The sequence below is a fragment of the Arvicanthis niloticus genome, chromosome X (assembly GCF_011762505.2).
Source record: "Arvicanthis niloticus isolate mArvNil1 chromosome X, mArvNil1.pat.X, whole genome shotgun sequence".
Lineage (NCBI taxonomy): Eukaryota > Metazoa > Chordata > Mammalia > Rodentia > Muridae > Arvicanthis > Arvicanthis niloticus.
In genome coordinates this window covers 102,479,291-102,497,274 of record NC_047679.1, presented here as the reverse complement: position 1 = coordinate 102,497,274, position 17,984 = coordinate 102,479,291, and positions in this window count along the sequence as shown.

Genomic DNA, 17,984 nt, shown 5'->3' with positions numbered 1-17,984 from the left:
TGTTGAGGGACATCTGGGTTGTTTCCAGCTTCTGGCTATTATAAATAAGCTGCTATAAACATAGTGGAGCATTTGTCCTTGTTACATGTCAGAGCATCTTCTGGGTATATGCCCAGGAGTGGTATAGCTGTGTCCTCAGGTAGTACTATGTCCAATTTTCTGAGGAACTGCCAGACTGATTTCCAGAGTGGTTGTACAAGCTTGCAATCCCACCAACAATGGAGGAGTGACATAGGACCTTAGTATATGGTAAGGCAGATTACTACTCAAAGCAATTCAGATGCAATCAGACCTCTTTCAACAGAAAAACTGCAACTTTCAATAATTCTTCCCCTTCTCTTCTTCCTCCTTTTTTCTTTCTTCTCTACCCTTCCTTTTTCCTTTTTTATCCCTTTATTTCTCCTTTCTCCACTCTTCCTCCTTTTGCATTTTTACTTTGAAATAAGGCATTCCCCAGGCAAGCTTGCTTTGGGCTTCTTGAGTATCTGGGAGCCCAGCATTTAAATTTCCTTTGAAATTTCAAGGGGCCTTGAATAGCTTTCAGTGTTTGACAGTATTGACACTGGACACAGTTGGAAATCCCACACTTCCTGGTTTTAAAACTTGAAGCATTGCATGCTATGGAACAAAATGCAGTATGGAAGTGGTATGAACTGACCTTAGGAAAAATGGCATAGACATGCAGTTCAACCATAAACATTGACATATGTGTCCAACTTAGTTTTGAAAATGGTCAAGACTTTATTAGGTAGAAAGAAAACATTGTCATTGAGTATTGCTGGGAAATGTGCATATTGACAAGCAGGGTGACAAACTTGAATACTATGTAACATCATATACAAAATTAACCCAATTGAAACAAAGATAAATTATAAGATCTGAAAGCACAAAAATATTAAAAGGAAACATAAGGAAAAGCTTTATAACTTTAGAATTGGCAATGGGTTTTTGAGTATGATATCTAAAACACAGGCAATAAAAAGATAAGTTAGTCCTTAGCAAAATTAAAAATCATTTGTGAATCAAAAAGTATTATCAAACATAGTAACAAGGCAACCAATATAATAGATTAAATATTTGCAAGTCATATATTTGATAAAGGTTTTATATCCATAATACATAAAGAACTCCTAAAACTCCTAGCAACAAAAATGATGACAAAACCTGAGTACAAATGGACAACACTTCCCTGATGTCTAATGATGTTGAACATTTCTTTAGGTACTTCTTGGCCATTTGAGATTTCTCTGTTGAGAATACTAGGAATAGAAGAGGGCAAAGAATCCCAGCTCAAAGGACCAGAAATCATCTTCAACAAAATCATAGAAGAAAACTTCCCTAACCTAAAGAAAGAGATGGCCATAAATATACAAGAAACCTACAGAACATCAAGTAGATTGGACCAGAATAGAAAATCTTCTAGTCACATAACAAAACAATAATGCACAGAACCAAGAAAAAACTTTAAAAGCTGGATGGGGAAAAAAACCAAGTAACATATAAAAGCAGACCTATTAGAATTACACCCAAATTATCAATGGAGACATTAAAATCCAGAAGAGCTTGGGCAGATGTCATGCAGACCAAAACAGACCATTGATGCCATCCCAGAATACTATACTCAGCAAAACCATATCGATAATCATGGATGAAAAAAATAAAATATCCCATGATAAAGTCAAATTTAAACAATATCTACAAATCTAGCCCTACAGAAGGTGATAGAAGGAAAACTTCAACCCGAGGAGGTTAACTACACACATAAAAACATGAGTCAAGACAGGAATAAAGACCCCATGAGGAGAGCAACAATACTAACCAACCAGAGCTCCCCAAGGTCTAAACCACCAATCTGGGAGCACATAGGAAGGGACCCATGACTCCACCTATACAGGAAGGGAAGGATGGCCTTGTCAGGCATAGGTGGGAGAGGAGATCCTTGGTCCCATGAAGGATGAACACTGAGTTCGGGGGAATTCAAGGGTGGGGAGGTGGGAGTGGGGCAGGTAGGTAGGGGCACATCCTCATAGACGCATGAGGAGGGGGGATGGGATAGGAGGTCCCTGGGTGGTGGGGGGAATGGGGTAAGGGGTTAAAATCTGAAATGTAAATATAATATCCAATAAAAATAAATTATAAAAAAGACAGGAATAAAGAAATAAAGACTTTCTAGAATTCAATGAAAATGAATGCACAACATACCCAAACTTAAGTGACACAATGAAAGTGGTGCTAAGAGAATGTTCATAGCAATAAATGCCTTCATAAAATATTGGAGATATATCATACTGCATACCTGAAAACTCTAGAACAAAAAGAAATAAACTCAGCCAAGAGGAGTAGATGACAGAAAGTAATCAAACTGACTGATTAAATCAATAAAATAGAAACAAATAGAACAATACAATAATCAATGAAACAAAGAGTTAGATCTTTGAGAAAATCAACAAATAGACAAAGCCTTATGCATAAAACAAGCAAGCCAACAAACATAAGAGGTGGAGACAAAATATCCAAATTACCAATATAAAAAATAAAAAGGGGGACATAATAGTCTCTGAAGAAATCCAGGAAATTATACCTTAAAAACCTGCACTCCATCAAATAAATAGATAATTTTCTTGACAGATAACACTTACCAAAGATAAATCAAGGTAAGATAGACAATTTAAACAGACTTATAACCCTTAGTGAAGTAGAAGCAGTAATTAAAAGTCTTCCAAACAAAAAAAGCTCAAGCCCAAATGATTTCGTGCAGAATTCCACTAGACTTTCAAAGAAGTCTGACTTTAACACCAATACTCCTCAGATTATTCCACAAAAGAGGAACAGAAGAAACATTGCCTAATTTATTTTATGAGACCAAAGTTACCCTCAAATGGAAACCACACAGCATAAAGACTCAACAAATAAAGCATATTAAAGACCAATTTCTTTATGAACAAGATGTAAAAATACTCAATAAAATACTTGCAGAATGAATACAAGAATACATCAAATAGATCATCTACCATGATCATCAAGTAGGCTTCATTCTAGCAATGCAGGGATGGTTCAGTATATGAAAATTAGTAAATGCAATCCACTATATAAACAAACTGAAGGACAGAAACCATGATCATCCCATTAGATGCTGAAAAAGCCTTTGACAAATTATAATACCCCTTCATGATAAAAGTTCTTAAAAGATTAGTGACATGAAGGATGTACCTAAATAATAATAATAATAATAATAATAATAATAATAATAATAATTATTATTATTATTATGACAGTTTGCAGCAAGCTGATACCAACATCAAACTAAATGGAAAGAAACTCAAAGCAATTCAATTAAAATCAGGAACAAGGCAAGGTTGTCTACTCTGTCCTTTTCTATTCAATATAGTACATGAAATTTATCTAGAGTAATTAGATAATTGAAGGAGATCAAGGGGATGCAAATTGGAAAGAAAGAAGTCAAAATATCATTTGCAGATGATAGTGTACATAAGTAACCTTAAAAATTCCACCAGGGAACTCATACAGCTGATAAACACTTTCAGCAAAGTAGCTGGATACAGTATGAACTAATGAAAAATCAGCAGTCTTTCTAGATACAAATGACAAAGAGGCTGAAAAAGAAATCAGGGAAACAACATCCTTCACAATAACCTCTGATAATATAAAATATCTTTGAGTAACTGTCGGGGCGTGGAAGGGTATCCTGGTTCTTGGCTTGTGGGTGTTCAGCCATGCCCCCAGAACCCAGGCTCCTGACAGGAGGTCTAATCTTCATTCGACCTGCACCCTTCAGTCATGTAGGGCACAGGTAGAGGGTGTGATTAACAGGCCTCAGGCCCTAGAGAGATTTACATACTAATGAGGTACCTGAAGGCCAGAGGGTGAAGCCAATTAAGCATTCCTCCCTAGCCCCTCCCCTCTTTTTCCCTCCCTATTTAACTCAGGTCTGCCCTGGGTTTGGGGGGAGTACATCCAGATCCATCCACCATCCACCATGACATTAAAGCCTGTAAAAACCCATGGACTTTCTCGTGTTTGGGGCCATGCCGTGAGGAACCATGGAACCACAGCAGCCGGGCCTAACTTCCCCGTGGAGGAACCCAGCGATTTTCCAGCCATTTTACCTACAAGTAACTAACCAAGCAAGGGAAAGACCTATATGACAAAAAACTTCAAGTATTTGAAGAAACTGAAGAAGATATCAGAAAATGGAAAGATCTTCCATGCTCATTTATTGGTAGGATTAAAATAGCAAAATTGGCAGTCCTACCAAAAGCAATTAAGATTCAACACAATACCCATCAAAATTTCAACACAGTTCTTTATAGACTTTGAGGGGACAATTCTCAACATCATATGGAAAACCAAAAAGCATAGGATAACTAAAACAATCCCGAACAATAAAAGAACTTCTGGAGGTATCACTATCCTTGACCTCAAACGTACTACAAAGCAATAGTCATAAAAATTGCATGCTATTGGTATAGGAACAAACAGATTGATCAATGGAATCTAATTGAATACCCAAAAATAAATCCACATGTCTATGGACACTTTATTTTTTGACAAAGAAGACAAAAACATACAATGGAAAAAAGAAAGCATCTTCAACAAATGATGCTGATCTAAGTGGATGTCTGCATGTAGAAAAATGCAAGTAGATTGTATCTATCACCCTGCATAGAACTCAAGTCCAGGTGGTTGAAAGACCTCAACATAAAACTGTATACACTGAATCTAATAGAACAGAAAGTGGGGAATAGCATTGAACTCATTAGTTCAGGAGACAATTTTCTGAACAGAACACCAAAGGCTCAAACCCTTCAGCAAAATAAGAGCATGGAGCATGATTTGAAGTGGCCAAAGTGCTTTCCCTTTCTTTCCTTTCCACCGGAAGACATGCAGATCTGTGGCTATGCTCCAAGCTTGGGTGTGATGTTGGCACTACCAACAGTGGCTGTCTCCACTTTCATGTGGAGAAGATCTGCAGTCGGAAAGAATGAAAGCTGCCATCAAAGATGGAAGAGAAATTCCTGACAGCTCTGAGTTTCATTCCTCCATGCTTCTGGTTCTGTGTCACTTTCTTCAAGTCTGTGCTATAAACATACATATTTCTCCACAAAAATCACTGTATTTTCCCACTATTGCCACTATTTGGAGGCAGATCTCTGTTATAAGCATATTAGAGTCTTGAATTGAAAGACACGAAACTCCTCCTTAGAGATTCCCAGAAATACTGGGGAGACATTTTCAAAGTGGTTGTGGACATCTTGGGGATTCAGGAAAAGAGAAGAAAGATGAAAGGATGGATTTGTGGCATAATAGATGTTACTGTTAACTCATCTTTATCTAGAAATCTGGTTAAGACATAGATATTTATATTGTATTATATTATTATATTATATCTGAAATGGGATAATGGCAGCTCCTATCATAAATGGTTTTTGAATAAGATTGTTGTAATGTTTTCTTCTATTGAAGAACTCTTAGAAATCACAGTTTATTGCAGATGGAGATTTAATATAGGAAATGGATTACAAAAGTTTTGGAAGGGATAGAAGTGCAGCAGTAGGAGGTTGCTGTTTTGAGTAACTGCTGGAAAGCATTAAGTCTCCAAGGCTAAAGGAGTAAAAATAAGGAAAGTTGATATTCTTAGTCTGTGAGCATGCATAGATGTTGCTGGAATTCCTGGGATTAACCTTGACTCCTAGGCTGTTCCTGGAGCCAGAACCACATGAAATTACCTGGTGCCACTGCAGAAGTCAAGCATGAATGGCTTCCTTATCTTGTACTTATTTATCACAAGAGATTGTATACTATTGGCTAAAGTTAGAAAGTAGCTGGGATGGGAGACTGGAGACATAGGATTTGTAGCTGACAACTCCAGCAATACAAGGATAATTGCACAAGGTCACATATACACCTAAGCACCCAAGACAACCACTACAAGCTACTTCAAAGGAAGTTGAAGGATTAATGATCTGATACATGCAAATTGCATAATGTGGTTCTTAGCTCCTAGCAAAACCTCAAAGGTCTGGTTACAGTGTTGAGTATATTTCTGACTCTGAACACACATATCTATCAGTTATAGTAAAATTTCCCATCTTTGATAATGTTTTTGTCTTCCTTTTTGCACCACCTTCTCTAATGTCAGGGGCGACATGTAAAAGATTTTCTTATTTATTTATTGCAAAGTATTTTACAGTCGAAAGTAAAAGTTGAAACTCTGTTGCAACAAGTAAATCAATGTTAGTGTAGCATGTACTCCCCTTAACTGCTTCATTTTGCTTCAGTGTCTACAAACCATGGGTTGCCTCTTGTCCAAAGTGTGGCTGTTGAACTCATGTAAGCATGAATTCATGTAAGCCTGAATAGCCCTGGGACCCATTTTCATTTCATTTCTCTTTTAATTTTCACACTTTGTTGCTCAAAATTTGAAGCATTAAAGGGCAATGAGAGTTCATTCATGTAAATCTTAGAGATGATGGTTGCATTTAAAGTCCTTCATGTAGGCAGCCTTGAGGCTGGAGGCCTCCACTCTGTAGCATTTCATCCCATTCTGATGAACTTGAGCTAATGTCTCAGATGTCTTCACTTTAGCCATCCATAGGGAGCAGAGGAAGACCCAAGTGAAGTCCCGAGTGGGTGTGTGCCTGGGCATGGCCATGTCAAGACCCTAGAGCCTCAGACCCATGAAGAAAATGACAAAACTTTTCATAAGGGCAGGATATGTGTGTTAGGCTCAGAGGGAAATGACAAAGCCTTCCTTGGGTCTGAACATGAATGCTGATGGTCCACCAATCAAAAATGTCCATCTTAACTTTCTTCTGAATATTTACAGCCTGAAGACTGGTGTACCTCACAGAGACTGACCGAAAGAGATTAACTAAGTATGACTCCTTGATCCAGTTGTATATTATAAACCCTGTATTCTTGTTTATCCCTATGGAATACCCCTGTCTCCTTGTCCAGCTGTGTGCAACAACCCTGCTTCCTTGTTTAGCTCTATATAATAAATATATCCAGCTTCTAGGGTGCTCCATTTTCTCCAGCTGAGAGAACAAAGCCCTCAGCTTTCTGTCACTCTGTTAGTCTGTTTTTTCTCCATCCTCTCAGCATCTCATTCAGGTCTAAGTCTCTGGAGGCATGCTGGATGAGGCAGTCATTGAAATAGGCCTCTACTTCTCTGAAGGCACACAGTTCTCCCACTAAGACTAGATTTTGAAGTCAGCCCACCAAGGCAGCTTCTGATTTGTAGGTATTTCTTTATATTTGGTATTTAAATGGTCATGGTTAATGGTAGAACAATGCCACTAAGTGGCAGAGATTGAATCAGAAAAATAAAAGTGGAATTTGAAAGTGGAAAAAAAAAACCTGTTTGGGAAACCAGAGAGTATCCCAGTTTAACTTTATTTAATCAGTTGTGAAATGTCAAAAATGTCACACACTATGATGTTGTGGCCTTTACTCTGCCTCAACGCTTTGGGGCTAAGTGCTCTGGTCAAGAGAGAGAGAGTGGGGCTGCAGGGGCAGGGACTCGAAGAATGGAGACAAGACAGGGTGTGATTCAGTCTCAAGTCTCAAGTCTCAAGTCTCAAGTCTCAAGTCTCTTTTATCAAGTCTCCTTTATTGAAGGGAATTCTGAGGTATTTATACACTTTTGCCACGTGCCTTGTAGGCATGTGGATACCACGTGCCTTGCAGGTGTTGATATGACATAAGCCTTACAGGCATCTATAGCGTGGATAGCACGTGTGCCTTACAAGCATGTATGGCGTAGATAGCACGTGGACAGCACGTGAACTGCATGCCTTGCAGGCGTGGCTACCACGTGCGCCTTGCAGCTGGGGGCAGTAAACAGCAACACAAAATATGTGGGATATCAGAGTGTGCTTCAGCTGTTGTAGGGTATTGAAAACCAAATCTTTCATCAGGGTATATGGTTCCAGATGGCTGCAAAGTTGATCTAGCTGCTTTCTGCTAAATGTCGGCTCCCAACACTATGACAATGGAAATTTGTATTAGCAGAATTATTCCTCTGCTCTTGTTTCTCATCAAATACAGACACATATTGGTTGGTCAGCTGCCTTTAGCCTTCATCTATCACACAGTTTTCTCAGTTTGTATTTGCCCATGTACTTGAAGCAACACCTGGAAGGTATTTAAATTAATTACAGGGTAGGGATATAGTTTAGTTGACTGTTTACTAAGCACACAGGAACCCCTGGGGGCTCCAGTATCTAACACCATGTAACATCAGACATTGTAGTGCATATCTGTGATCCTAGTATGAAGGAGATAGAAGTGGGCAGATCACAAGTTCAAGATTATCCTTAGCTACATATCAACTTTGTGAACAGCTTTGACTAACTGAGGCCTTGTCTCAAAAAATGGTTTCTATTACCTTTATGATTCTTGCTAAAATTGTACAATTCCCTACTTTAACTGTTACTGAATTTCAGCATGCAAACTTCAGTGGTTTGAATGTGCTTGGCCCATGGGAAGTAGCACTACTAGGAGGTGTGGCCTTGTTGGAGTAGGCACGGCGTTGTTGGAGGAAGTGTATCACTGTGGAGGTGTGTTTTGTGGTCCTATGCTCAAGGTCTGCCCGGTGCAGAACAGAGTCTCCTGCCTTTGGATCAAGATGTAGAACTCTCAGCTCCTCCAGCACCATGGTTGCCTACATGCTGCCATGTTTCCCACCATGACGATAATGGACAGAACCTATAAAACTATAAACCAGCCCCAACTGATTGTTGTCCTTTATAAGAGTTGGCTTGGTCATGGTGTCTTTTCACAGTGATGAAAACCCTAAGACATACCATCACTTACTATCCTTCACTAACCATCAATAATCAGTATCCAATAACTAAACTCAGTTGCCAGTTATGCTTAAGCAGTAAAGTCCATTAGCCCTCCTGTGTCCTCAGTCTCACCCTCGTAGCTCTGGCTACCATCACAATTTCAGCCCATCACCTATGTGTGATTGCAGCAGCTCTCCCAACCCTTACTCTGACTTTTACAACTTGTTGATTTAATCTGTCTGATATTTCTTCTATAAGTTACTTTATCTCTAATTCATGACCACCTCTCTTCCAGAATATTGTTTCAGACTATGTATCCTTTCTTCTTCCAGGAAGGCTCCCATTCAGTCTATCCTATGTATGCCACTAATGTAATCTTTCTGAAGTGTATATGCGAATATACATATTGTTTTCCTGGAGAGTCTGGTAGTCACCAATGTGGTCTATTAAATGCATGCACACATATATGCATGCATATAGAAATAATGAAAAAATAGAGCATTAATTTGAAGAAGAGAATACAGAGGTATATGGGAAGGCATGGAGGGAGGAAAGGGAAGGGAGTATAATTATAATCTCACAAATATACACATATGTGGTTCTCTACTCTTCTAGGCACATGATAGAATCATAGTTTTCTCCTACTTGAAGAAATTAGCTGTGATCATATGACATATTCTAGACAGTGAACTGTAGGTAGAAGGGATATGTGAATCTTGAGATAGAGCAGTGGTTCTCTACCACTGGGTTGTGACCTTGGGGTTGAACATCCTTTTCACAGAGGCCACCTAAGATCATCAGAAAACATAAATTTACATTATGATTAATCACAGTAGAAAAATTACAGCTATGAAGTAGCATCAAATATAATTTTATGGTTGGGGTCACCACAACATGATAAAGAGTGATAGCATTAGGAAGGTTGAGAACCACTGAGATAAACTTTAAAGACTTATGTAAAAATTGCCCCAGTGTCTGTCTCTCAGCTCTAGATGGTGGCCACTTCACTGGCCAGGGCCCAAGAATAAGGAATTCCCAGACTATTCACCATGGCGCTATGACATGAATCTAAAATGAATCTTGCTTTGAGCTACTTATTTTGCAGTTTTTTTATTGCAGAATATTCTGGGCACACTTTGCATAATTCAAAGATGAAGGTAAAACTCAAATTTACCTTTTATGTGACCTGTACTTTTCCACTTCATTTTAAATTATTCCTCTTCCCACACCTACCTGCTATTGTAGGTGTGCTTGTGCTTTTCCACTTTGATTGTTTGCTTCTGTACCTCAAATACTCTGAGTGGGAAGTAGTTCCTCCCTTCTTAATCTATTGTAGCTTTTCTTTGGTACCACTGTTCTATTTATATCAGAGGGATATATGTATATGTATATGTATATATGTGTGTGTGTGTGTGTGTTTGTGTGTGTATGTGTGTGTGTGTGTATGTGTGTGTGTGTGTGTGTGTGTGTGTGTGTGTGTGTGTGTTATGGGCTAGGAGTTGTTCCAAAAGCCACATGAACACCAATCTCAGTCAGACAGGGATGATTTATTGATTGCACACCCTAATACTGGTCAGACCAGGGACATAGTTCAGATTGAGGGCTGAAACTATGACAATGGACATCTTTATCTGTCAGCTTATAGAGGAAAAAAAACCACAAAGACCACAATGAACTCATATTCAAGTGCAGGAAGGGCTGCCTAGTGATTATTTGTGACTCAAGATATTTAGACATAACAGTTCATATTGACCTTTGATTTGATGAGTCCTGTGTAAAGCTTTGTGGAATTTCTTAAGATTAACAAACTTCAGAACATACCGAACATAACAGGGGATGTGGTCAGCATGACCCAGCTGTGAGTCAAGTCACTTCTCTGTGTCAATGACTGGCAGGCATATTACAGCAACAATATGCAATAGCTGGCATGAAACAAAATGGCTACAGCTATTCTCAGGGGAGAAGGTATCAGACCATAATATTATATATGTATCTAATTTAATTTTCTTGTCTAGAGCATCCTTCAAGTAAAAATTTGCTTTAGAAATAATTTTTCTATGTGCTCACAACATTTAAATTAATGTCTCTTAGATTCATGTTCAAATATTTGTCAAATGACTACACTCCATTCCAGAAATATTATATACTTGAATTAATTGTCAATTTTTTCTGACTGTGTTATTTGACTGTGTAGCCGATAGAGGTTGTATGTATAGTTTAGAGAGTTTAGAGTGTAGTGTAATTCTGTCAAGGTGTGGGGAGAAGAAAACATAAGAAGAAACCAAGAAAGCTAACAAACTGTTACCATGACACATGCTGTACACCTAACACTGTTCTAGCTATTGTGAAGTATTTATGGAAAGTAGGTACATTTAAGACCTCAGCTGTCTGACTGTCCAGTTGGGAAAAAATAAACATCACATGCATGAAGCATGGAATTTGCCTATAAATTCAAGCTCCTAGAAACCTGTTCCACAAGGCAAAGTAAATCATGAAGTAAACATTTTTTTCTTTTTTATATACTTTTTATTGGAAATAATTTTTTTCAAGCCAGGGATTTTCTGTGTAGTTCTGGATGTCCTGGAATTCACTCTGTAGACCAGGCTGGCCTTGAACTCAGAGATTCACCTGTCTCTGCCTCCCAAGTGATGGGATCAAAGGCTTGTGCCACCACCACCTAGCTGGAAATAATATTTTCATGCCATGTAGTCTCATTACAATTTCTCTATCTTCAACTCCTCCTGGATATTTCTCCTCTCCTCACTTGGCCAACTCTATGTCTATGAAGAACACAAACAAACAGGCAAACAAAAAGAAAAAAAAAATCAAATCAGAGGTAAAAAAAAAAAAAACAACATAAAATGTTTAAAAAAATAAAGAGAAAAATACACCTTTCAAAACTTTTAATTGACTATTTGAGATGTTAATACATATGCAAAATAAAATTTTATCATCCTCATATTCACTTCTCTTCACTGCTCCCAGACCCACCATACTCTTCCACCCTTTTGTGAAGTATTTCTGTCTCTCAGGCAAGTGTGAGGAGCTAGGTGTAGACTGGCAGAACTCATGTAAAGCCAGACACAGTAGCAAGCATCTATAGTCCAGTGCTCCTACAATGAGATGGGAGGTAGAGATAGGTCAATCAGTGGAAGCTGTGGGCCACCTAACCTGATGTATTTAACTGTGAACAAGACTGAAACAAACAGGGTGGACAAAAGATGAGGACTGACACTCTGACTTTTTCCTGTCCTTTGACTTCCACAGAAGTCCTATGGCTCATATACAACCACGTGTGTGTGTGTGTGTGTGTGTGTGTGTGTGTGTGTGTGTGTGTATACAAATGCCCACATTACAAAACAAACAAACAAACAAACAAACAAACAAACAAACACAAAATGACCCAAACTAAAATCTGAAAATTCTGAGTGCTGGGATTAAAGGTGTGCGTTGCTATACTTGGCTCCATGTAATATTTTTATTGTGGCACCCTTTTAGCTGCCAATTGAGTATCACTGCTTATATACTTGGGGAGGGATGTAAACTATCAGCACTCAGAAACCCCTGTAAACAGGTTTTAGCTCATAGTTTGGTGTGAGAGACAGCATCTGAGGAGGTCAAATAAGGTATGAGGGAGAATAATAAGTCAAAGAAAGCCCAGGAACTCCGAAGGAGCAAGTTCAGGTATTTGGATAGTTTGTTAAGGATTGACTTATTTTTTTTTTGTTCATTTTCTTATTTATACTTATGTGTATGTGTGCCTATGTGGGTTTATGAGCACTGCTTTCATGCAGATGTTCCAGGAGGCCAGAGGGCATTGGATTCCATGGAGCTGGAGTTACAGACAGATATGATCCACCCAAAGTGGGTGCTAGAAAGCAAACCTAGGTCCTCTACAAGAAAGGCAAATGGTCTTAAGTACTAAGTCATCTCTCCAGCTTTGGCCAATGTTTGATGACTTAATTAGCTTCTAGAAAAATCAAATGCTATTATTTTACACCTCACTATTAGGACTGCCTGTGTTTTGACTGAGAAGTTTTAGCATTGCTGACAAATCACTCCAGTTCTTAATTTAGGGGCTTTCAAAGCACTGATTTACATGAAAAATATTTGCTTATTTTAATGCCAATCCTTGGGAATACAAATCAGAAGAGTGGATGTCCCTTCTGCATGTGGATGGGAAAATTTCTGGCTGGCAGGAATTTCATGCATTGGTAGGATGGTGATTATGTGTTTGCTCATTTACATCTCTACGAGAAATAATTTAAAAAATAGGTTGCTCATTGTGGACTTCTTTCCTCCGCTGTGACATGGTTCCTCCAGGTGTATATTAAATTAAAAGTAATAGGAAGGAGATGGGGTCAGGGAAGAAATACAAATCGTTTGATTAGGTACATCCATATGAATAAGTAGTGGTTTTGCATGGTGTACATTTCACACAGTGCATTATTCACCATGTACCTGGTGGTGGTATTAGCTGGGAAATTGGGTTCAGGTAAATAATACCAGGGAGTAATGACTGTTGGCATTACATGAAGTAATCTGTTTTCCTGGAATAAACTGCAAATGTATTCTGTTTGGAATTAATACAGTATTTTATATTGTATCCATAAAAATGACTTATGAGATCGCATCCATTAGTTTAATGGAATACCACAATCATTATTCCAAACTTATTTATATTGTAATCAGTGGAATGGGATGCCTCTTCCAAATAAGAAAATGAATGTGAATGCCCAAGATTTTGTCTTATTTAATTTTAATAATTGTAACTCACCATATGTGATATGTATTTTTCATATTTATGCTTGAAGCATAAATCCCATCACAGAAAACAGAAGAGGGAAAAGTCACATTAAGACTTGCAAACTGAGCTGGGTGTCATAGTGTTTATTTTTACATGGCATTTGGGAGATAGAAGGAGGATCCAGAGTTCAAAGTTAACTTGTACTGCAAGAGATGTCTCAAAAGCATAAAGAAGGATTTTTATATTGCTTCCCTGATATCATTTTGTAATATTGTATCTATACAACAAAATGTACAAGCACAGCACTGCATTCTGGCTCCTAATATGAGAGGTTGGGTAAAACCCAGGAGTTTTGAGCAGGGGCTGTCCTTAGTTCTTAAGCTATTTCTGAGGACCCTTGCTTTTCACTAAAATCTTGGTCAATTTTAGAGTTTAGTAAAGAATATTCAAAAACATTGAGTGTTATGCTGTTGGCTCTGTTGCTTTTGGAAATGAGCCCGTTTGCAGGTTCAGAGAGTTGCTATCAGTCATGAATCCCTGTCATTTGTAGCTTAGCAAGATGGCCATACTAAAGTGCCCTGACACTTATGAGTTGCTCTTAGAAACTTTCTTCACTTTTCTGTGTCTCAGTTTCTTAATTTGGAAAGTATCACAGGCTCGTGATAATTAAGTTTGTAAGTTGCCTTAAATGAAGGCATGGCTTATTTATCCATCAAAACAAATCTTTCCCTTACAGGATATTAAGAGAAGCAGGTTTCAGGACTTGCCAAGTTTAGATAAGGAAAGTTCTGTAGTTGACATAATCATTTTTCTTTCTAAGATGTATTAATGCACTTTTTCCTTTTACCATTCTAGATATATGACCTTCTTTCTAGTGGATTCAAGGTATCTGTACACCCAAGGGTAGTGAGAGGAGGGTGGTGTTAGGATTTGCAGGACTTTAGTAAGCCCTGGAAGGGAAAAATAGTATTGCATTTCTGGTTTCTAAAATAGGATTTTTACGTTCAAAGCAAGAAAATAAGTCTAAAAGGCTGACTTTATTAAGACAGAAAGAGATTTTCTAAATTCCTTTATCCCGTTCTTTATCTTATAAAGAAGACCTGGCCTAAGCTAATCATGGAGTTTAACCTAAGGACCCTTTGCACTGAAAAGGAGTTACAGAGGGATTATAAAGGCTTCTGTTATGGTTCTTCTACATGGTAGAAAGAGTACAGTGAAAAAAAGGATAGAAGATATGGTCAAGGATATAGCAAGTGCTCTTTTTTGGGACTAAAGTTCTAAAATAAAGTTGTTTTGTTTTGTTTTGTTTTTTACAATTAGGGTTCCAGAAGAAACAGGACTACTAAAACTAGATTGGTAAACAAGAATGGTTTTTCAGAAAGAGAGAGAGAAAACATGAAAGAGATGAGAGAGAGAGAGAGAGAGAGAGAGAGAGAGAGAGAGAGAGAGAGAGAATGCAAGAGAGAGTTTAGCTCTTCACATCTGCCCTTGGCTTTTGTGCAATTCTGGATGCTAAAATGGGAAGAGTGACTCACCATGGCAGGGACAAAATAACCCTGTTCCTGGAGCAAGACTAGAGGAGGGTTAAAGGAAACTGTTAGGAAATGGGTTCATAGCCCCTATAAGAGTCTGCTGAGATGGAATCACCATGGAAAGGGGCCAGGTTGTGAGCCAGCTGAATGGTACAATGATCTGCCAGCAGTCCCAGTTGTAAGCTTCATCTTTAGACACAAAAGGAATGCCCAGAACTGGGAGTATTGTGCTTTAGGAACTGCTACTGGTCCTGGGGTATCCTAATTGATCAAGCTTAGCCACTTGTCCCAGATGAGCAAAGGAGATTTGATCTCTGTGAGGCTGTAGCAGAAGTATTAGAGGTCTACTGATCTAAGAGTGATCTCCATACCAAATGTTGCAACTGGTTTACCAAGACTTTAAACCCACTGAGTACTCCCACAGAAGTGCCCTGACCTTTACCTGGCTTTTTGTTCTTGTTCACATGTATATATCTGGCTCTCCAAACCTTGTTAACTCATCTTTCTGGCTCAGTATCCTCTGGACAACCCACTCCTTTAAAAGCTCCCCAGAGATTCATTCAGACTGCCACATGCCCTGATAGGTTATTGTACAGAGATCTGAGCTAGCCTGTTACCAAGTGGCATGTCACCAGGTAGAGATGAGGTGAACTGTCAGGTCTAAATTGACTGTGGCCTCTCCAGCTTCTTTCTCAAGCTGCCTAGTGGGAAATCAGCCTATTTTAATGGATCTATCTATCTATCTATCTATCTATCTATCTATCTATCTATCTATTTATTTTACTTGTTGAGAGAGCTTCTCACTGTATAGCCCAGGCTGGCCTTGCACTCACTGTATAGCCCAGGCTGGCCTTGCACTCACTGAATAGCCCAGGCTGGCCTTGCACTCACTGAATAGCCCAGTCTAGTTTCAAACTTGTGATTCCTCCTGCTTAGTTTTCTGAGTACTGGTATTACAAATGTGTACCACTATGCTCGTCAAGAACTATATTTTAAAAGTGAATACTTAAAGGGCTGGAAAAAAGAATTACTTGGTAAAAGCCTTGCTGTTGAAAACATAATGACTGAGTTCACATCATTAGAATCTATATAAAGCTGAATAAGTAGGATATGTATGGAATCACAGTAAGATGAGAGGCAGATACAAGAGCATCCCTAGACACTCATGATCCAACACGAAGCAAACAGGGAGAGAACTTGTCTCAAGTAAAGAGGAGAGCAAAGACTAATACCCAAGGTTGTCCCTTTACCTTTACATATGTTGTGGCATGTAGACATGTGTAGACCCCCAGAGCGAGAGTGAATTTGAGACTATATCAGAAGGACAAGTTATCAGAGGATGCCTCCATGAGGTTTATTGATTTATTGAGGGCAGGGTGACACTGTGATAGAGAATGAATTAAGACTGATCAGGGAGAGAGACCTCATTCTTGACATAGACCTGAAGCATTTCTTCCAGTTCCATAAGGAATTCTAGAGTCGGTTCTTACTGGGAAATTCCCACATCAGTTGGATACAGTTTGACACTTTTTAGACATTGGCTAGAACTGCTTCTAGAAGAGGACTGCCTTAAGAGCCAATTTTAAAGGTGGTTGTCAGATAATTAACCCTCCTTAACTCAGAGACTAAGTCCTTTCTTGAAGAGGGTTGGAGTACAAATTCTAGATCTAACACAGTTTATCCCTTTTGTTGTAATGCTTAACACCTCTGTACATATTCTGGGAAAAGATCATCTGGGGATCCCTTCTCTCTCTCTAATGAAAGTAATTAGGAGGCTAAAATAATGCCTACCAAACATATCTCATCTGGTCTATACCTAATACTCACCCCTCTGTCATTCTTCCATGATCCCATTCTAACCTGGAGCCATTTGCACTCTTGCACTATTGGTAGGTATTTTAGTTACTATTCCTGTTCCCAAGATAGCCTAGCCTGACAAAGGAACTTAGGAGAGTCAGGATTGATTTGACACAATTCTGGTTACAGGTCACCATGGTGGGGAGGTCCTAGGAGTAAGAGCTTGAGGTGTAAGACTCCTACAAAGGGAGGACCTCCCTCAAGCCTTAGGAATTTGTGGCCACCCAATAACTCACAAGATACTGTTCTTGCTGCAAACAGCAAGAGGTATATTTTGGGATCAGTCAACTGAGGCCGAGATTGATAACCCACACAGGGGCAGAGGAGTGTTGACCTCGAGGCAGAGGAGTACAGGGTATATAAAGGAAAAAGAAACACAAATGGGGGTGGAGGGTGAGGGGAAAACCAAAGAAACATAATATAAAAAGAGTGGAAAGTCCCCAAAAGTCCCAACCCATAATTTAATCAGGGTCATGTGGAAAACATCTTGTACACTTATCTTTTGTAAGAATGTAACCTTGCCCAACCATTTATCTTGCGGTTAGCTAATTTCTGGAACCACCCAGATGACTTGCATCTTTCTTTGTGGTCAGGAATGTGTCTTCCTACTTTGGGCCTTCCCCACCCGCAGGTGGGTTCTCTTCCCTGAGGTCTGAGGAATGTTAATCAGCCTCTCCCTTCTTCTCCTGAGTGTTAATCCAGCAAGTGTCCTCTGACTCAGGGAAAATGTACCCCTCAGTTCGATATTGTTGGCGTAGCATTAAGAACTGAACAGCACTTACTCTTTTTTCTAACAAAAGTCACTAACCTATTTAACACACAAGGGCCTATAGTCAAGAGCAAAAGCAAGATTACAAGGGGTCCAGCAAGGGAAGATATTAGAATAGTTATCTACGGGGATCTGTCAAACCAACTTTTAAACCAGTTTTGTTGTGCTTCTCTGTCTCTCTGTCTTTGGTCTAACCTTTCTCTGAGTTTGTTCATGGAATCTTTAATCACTCCTGAATGGTCTACATAAAAACAACACTCTTCTCTAAG